We start from the raw sequence: 6,431 nt of genomic DNA, 5'->3' as shown, positions 1-6,431 counted from the left end.
CAGACGACACGAAACTAGGTGTAAATGCAGCAGACCCAGATAAGTGGAAATAAGAGTGGTCACATGCTACTTGGGAATGACATAAATAGTGTAGAACAAGAAGAGAAACATTGGAGTCATTATTACCAAGACTTAAATCCACAAGGGACAGTGCATAACAGCTTAAAAGAAGGCACAGAAACTATTGGGATACATAAGAGACAATTTAAATACAGAAACAAGGAAATGGTGCTACAGCTCTACACATCAATACGTAGTTAGACCTCACCTTGAATATGCAGTATAGTTTGGTAACCAACACTAAGAAAGGACATAACTAAATTAGAAGGGGTACAAGCGAGAGCTACAAGTTAATTCCATCCATCAGGCAAATAGGTTTACCAAAGACGACTAGAGTGTCGGAACATGTATGGCTTAGAACCTGGTAAATTCTCCTAAAGTGTAAGCTTAAATGTCAAATAAATATACTGTCATGCCCTTACTAATAAAGGCAAGAGTAAGTGATAAGTTTGTAAACACAACCTATAGTCAAACTCAAGCCTTTTTGGCTAGTAAGGCATTGCCCGATTAATTTTATAAATTATTTCCTTAGTCTGACTGTGCAGGAGGGGGCAACCAGAAGCGGGTAGATGTTTACATGGTGGGTCCGTGACACGGAATGACCTTGTTGGGCTGAGGCGGCAACGGAGCACTAACCTAACACAGAGGTATTGTCAAATCTCAGGAAAACATTTTTAGTAACATTCACTTTCCCAGTATTTACATTTAGTTTTACTCCACACTCAGTACTTTCAGGCCCTTCTGTGGCCCATTCTCAAGAGATTGATGGGATGTTAGCCTGGGTCAAGGCCCAGCAGTCTTCTGGAACTTCTTCTCGTTGTGCTGTCATTTATGTGATGGCTGTTCTGGTTTTCTTGAGAGTTGCCAATCCCCTCTTGTCGCTCTGATATCCTGATCTGATGGTCTCAATGGATTCACCCTTGTGTAAGGGTGTGGTCACCGTAAGTCTGTTGGGCAGGAAAGCTAATCTCCAGGTCAGCAGGGAAGGAGAAGACAGTAATACAGATGATGTAGCGGGGGTATACATAATCAATTGCAATAATTGTGGAGACAGATATGTGGGGGAATCAGGTAGGGGAATAAGGACTAGAGTCCAAGAACATAGAAGGGCAGTACAGCTTAACTCTCAGGGGAGTGCTATAGCTAGACATTGTTGGGAAAATGACCATAGGATGGATTTCAAAAACAGTAGGCTTATATACAAAAGCAAGAAAATTAGTCACAGGAGGGTAGTAGAAGGTGCGCTTATCAGAGAGATCAAAGTAATTGAAGGAAACAAAGGTTTTACCTCAGAAGAATCCCATAAGCCGAGCTTTGATATTAAAAGAAGCTAAGATTGACCCTGCTGACCTGGAGATTAGCTTTCCTGCCCAACAAGTTATTACGGTGACCACACCCTTACCAACAAGGGTGAATCCCATTGACCATCAGCTCAGGATATCAGAGCGACAAGAGGGGATTGGCAACTCTCAAGAAAACCAGAACAGCCATCACATAAATGACAGCACAACGAGAAGAAGTTCCAGAGACTGCTGGGCCTTGACCCAGGCTAACATCCCATCATCTCTTGAGAATGGGCCACAGAAGGCCTGAAAGTACTCGAGTGTGGAGTAAAAACTAAAATGTAAATACTTAGAAGTAAACAAGTTACAAATTGAATTTGTGGGTTTCTTTTTCAATCTTCAGAAGAAAACTGAAAGAAGTTTTTGTTTGGTTCATTCACTTTCCCATCAAAAACTTAGTCATTTATGAAAGAGACTAATTACCATATATTTAGTTAGTATAAAAAATATAATAGACATTTCTTCATCACTGTCGCGGCGTATTTAGAGAACTGTGCGGCCAACGCCTTAGTGGCCAAAAAGGCTGAGTTTGACTATAGCTGCTGACCCCTAATACAAAAGGGGAAAGTTGGCTAGCAAGGCTTATCACAAAAAGTGGGTTTATATATTATGTAATTAATATCAAACACAGTATGTTAAAAAGATATCAGAAATAATAAAAGAGGATCCCACCTGGAAATCGTGATTAACACCTGGAAATTGATGATTAACGGCTAGTCAGCAAAAGCTCAAAAACTTCCATCTTCACCGGAAGACAGCCGAAAGCAAATTGGGGAATGTTTACATCCAAGCAGGAAGGCCTCTCTGCCTAACTGACAGTAGTTACTGCCTACTCACCTTGTTCAAGAATTTAACAGCCGTGTTCCAGCTTCGCCGTAAGTAATTCCTATTGCAAAGGACCTCAGATGTCTATTGTGTAGGAACAACCAAAATTTTTTAAAGAGGTGCTGCTTACAACATTTGTCAGAAGGTGCAGAAATAAACTGAGCTCTACCTACACCATAATAAAGAAGAATCACTATCGCAATTTTCACATTTTAGCTGCTGTTACTTAAAAATTCTTAGCTATGTAATTTACTTGTTAAACTTACTTACATAAGTTATGCAATGCCAAACCACACTTTCTAAAATGGACAAAACAAAATAGCATGGAACTTCTAACAACTTGTTAAGATGTTCCAGAAACAAACAGGAACTTACTTGGATTCGATGCTGGAATATAAACTTGTCTTATGTTACGATTAACAACGCAGCTCCAAGGCGACACATCCAATCGAGATTCACAGTCTTCATTGTCACATGTAACAACAGCTTCGTCAAATGAGAATTGTATGGGCCTAACAAGACCCTTTCCACAGTGCTGACACAAGTACTCGAAACTCTGTAAGAGAAGTAGGAGTATGAAAATGGTTAAAAAAATTGTTCTCACAGGAATAAGAAAATACGTAGTAGTTATAAACTGTGCTGCAAGCTGGGAATTGCCTGTGAACCAATGGAAGTTTCCACTCAATAATTTGGTAGCTTGGAGTACAGTACGGGATGAGAAATTATGGGAGAGTGGAATGTAAAGAACAGGGTAGGAAGGATGGGGTGGGGTAGTAAAAATGCACATCTGCTATTGGCTGGGAGGGTGGGGGGTTGACGTAAGTGAGCAAGTACCCTTAAAGAAAGACTAACATAGTTTAGTATACTAACCTAACCAAACTTAACCTAGAAGAACATGTTACCTGACCGTGGGGGCTCTGGCCCCTAACCCCCCCCATAAAAAGACAAACTTGAAGGTAGCCTAACATATAACCAACCTAACTAACATGTTACTTGACCAGGGGGCACAGCCCCCCATACCCCCTTCAAGAAAAGCCAAACTTGAAGGAAGGCTAACATATAGCTAGGTTAGAATACAATACTAACCTCACCAACCACGTTTGAAAATGTATAAAATGGAATATATATGAATGAAAATGTTCTAATAATTAGTAAAACTTTATCAAAGAATTTGTTATGGGTGAGACAAGATTGTAAAATGATGCAACATAAATAGACAGAGGTGGATAATGGAAGGGAAGGGAGTGAAAGGTGTAAAGTGAAATGTCTGTAAAAAGATATAATGGAATAAATATATATGTATGTAGATATTCTAATAATAAGGTCAAATTTTAATAAAGAAATTGTTATGGGTGAGAAATGCATTCTAAATGATGAAACGCAAACAGCCAGACATGAATAAAGGAAAGGGAAGGGAGTGAGTTGTGTATAAATCATGTGCTAATCATGTATGCAATATCCCTAGCAACTTCCAATTTCACGTAACCGACAGGAAGGTAAGTATCGAATCGTCCTAAAACCCACTTCTAGTCCCACCACGTAGGCATTTTCAGGTGTCTCCCCTCCATTATAACGTAATATTGGAAGCTATATAGGGCAAAATTATTCAGTGAGAACATGTCAAAACACATTATACAAATACTATGATAAATGAAACAGAAATAAAAACTTGAATTCACATAACATGATTATAAAAAAAATAAGAAAAATTAATATATGTGACCCAATGTATGAATCCCCCCACAATTCTTCATTCAGTCCTATCGTAATGTAGGGTTAATACTGCAACGGGATTGGCTAAATACTACATGTACTGCCAGCCCCCGGCCCCCGCATTTTTTCCCTTACTTAGGAGTCGGTGTCTAAAACAAAAGCTCCCTTACAACTAGTGCATGCGCAGTAGCATTGGCTCATTGTAGTAGGATTTGGCACTGTAATAGTAGTAGTAGGGTAAACAATCATGGACGATCCATTGTCATCACGCTGGCTGGGTCTTACTCACTCAATATTTAATTGGTGAAACAAGAATACAATTACAACTTTAAGCATACCATTCAAAAGATTGAAATTTCGTAAACATAATGCGATAGTATATGAAAGCCCCATACGAACTAAAATAAGCATGTGACGCTCTTCGTAAAATATGTTTCCAAGGCAGTTTTGAAATCCAATGGCGGCTATCGTCAGGCTGGCCGGTCTAACCACAGACACTCCACCATCTTTCCCAGCCTTCCCAGCACTCATTTGAACAATGTAAGCATATATGTGTAATGTTTGTTGATCTTACTCAAGATTGCAGTTGTAATCAGCACAAAGAAACAACATTTTGTTGCCTATATCAGTGAAAGTATGAAACTTTTTATTCCAGGGGTCATGGTTTGAACTGAATTCATTTTTACCTTACAATCGGTGATTTTATCCTTACTGCCATCACAACTGAAACTCCACAGTGCTTATTTGATTGTAATTATACACATTTTGGTCTTGATTCACTCCACATTGCACTTGAACCACGTTGCTGTTCTGGTTCTTAAGTACTGACTCCGCAAACACAGTTACGAGCAGCAGACGACAACACTGAATATGAGGTGCAGAGCTTTATTCCCTTAATTGTTTACTTTACTCATTATTTAGTTTAACTTTACTTCAAAATGTTTATCTAATTCATGTCTACTATCCCTTTTTTGCAACCAAATTAACCCTGAAAAATTACAAATATTTCGGATGTATACTTACGAGCAGACGACACAAGGAAAAATTACTCATCGTTGCCAATCTAGTGGAACGTCACACACACGCCGATGCATTTACAAACTATTTCCTTGAATTCTAGTTGTCATAGTAATGCAGTAATGATAAAATTGCTGTAATATGAATATATATTACAAATAGATACGCTAATTTCACTTATTTTCCCAGTTTTGTGTACGTCTAATACCCAGTTTGGAGGGTAAACACATACCAATTAACAACACTGATAAACAATTGAAGAGTGCAAAGTGCCATAAAGAATGCCGTGGTAAGAGTCCAGGTGTACGATTGTTGTGATGAAAGTGCCCCAGCGTCCATGGGTACAAGTGGTGTGCGGATTTAGCACAGGAAATGGGAAGTTTATTGACACAAGCAACTCCGCAAATATCAAGATGGCGTCAATCTTCTAAATATTTCGAGTTGTAAGTAAAAATTTCGAAAGCGTTTTGGTGAAGTTTGCACTGCGTTGGCCACCCTTTTCATTACCCTCTGTTTAAATCTTAAAATATGGCCTTAATTTCTAACTTTAGAGAAAATGCTTACTTCGAAAGGAGAGTAGAGGTCTTTAGCTCCTTCTCTCACCAACAACAACTCGTGACTAATGACCATCTCCGGTGTCAGGACGCGTTAAAAGTACTTTTTCGGAGGGTGGCCAGCCGTGATAGTCAGTGGGTTGAGCCAGTCCATGCGGTGTTTTACCCTAGTAAGTGGAGTTTGGCTGTGAAACGGCTCCACTATCGGTTTTAATGTTATTGCTTATCTTTTAAAGTATTTCATATTTCAAATGTCATAGATAAGGGGAAATGACAGAATAACACAGCAAAACCTTCCCCCAAGTGTTTTAACCCCACCCAAAACCCCAGTTCCTTACCATGGGATAGAGTGTAACAGCATAGGTAGTATAGCCTAATTCTCCCCACCCAAAACCCCGGTTCCTAATGGGGGTCCCCTTTACTGTAAGATATTGTTCAAAGGTAGTAAATTACAGTCGTCCAAATAAATATTAGGCCTAGGTAGATCTAGGGTAATTATCCGCGGCGGCCTAGACTATGGCAGTTGCGGTTTTTCTATGCATTTTTACCTACTGAACAAGAATTTTAAGTAATATTTATTCGGGAGACTGTAATTAACTCCCCAGGGGCCAGTACTAAACACGGCGAAATACATTGGACGGCCCCCAATCCCTAGTGGATGTCGTATCCGCGGTTACGTTCCTTGCAGTCCGTGTGGACTGCTTCTGTAGAAATACCTCCTATTACTCTAAATTCTTGTTCAGGAGGTAAAACTGCATAGGCAAACGGCAACTGCCATAGTAGGTCGCTGCGGAATAGTCAGTTCCACCATATTCCTAGGCCTAGGTATAGCCTAGGGTACAAAAGGAAATTTGTAGGTCTAGGCTACTAAGGTACCTTAGGTATGTATAGGTAGGTATTTCTGTAGCAACAATTACCT

At 39.6% G+C, this 6,431-nt stretch overlaps 1 protein-coding gene across 2 annotated transcripts in view; it reads right to left on the bottom strand.

The window, feature by feature from the left end:
* LOC135213596 (probable glutamate receptor) overlaps positions 1-6,431 on the bottom strand; it is a 183,136-nt gene that overhangs the window by 9,485 nt on the left and 167,220 nt on the right. The gene's annotated exons all lie outside the window — the stretch shown is intronic.

Source organism: Macrobrachium nipponense, chromosome 43 (assembly GCF_015104395.2).
Source record: "Macrobrachium nipponense isolate FS-2020 chromosome 43, ASM1510439v2, whole genome shotgun sequence".
Classification (NCBI taxonomy): domain Eukaryota; kingdom Metazoa; phylum Arthropoda; class Malacostraca; order Decapoda; family Palaemonidae; genus Macrobrachium; species Macrobrachium nipponense.
This window is presented reverse-complemented; position numbering and strand designations above follow the sequence as displayed.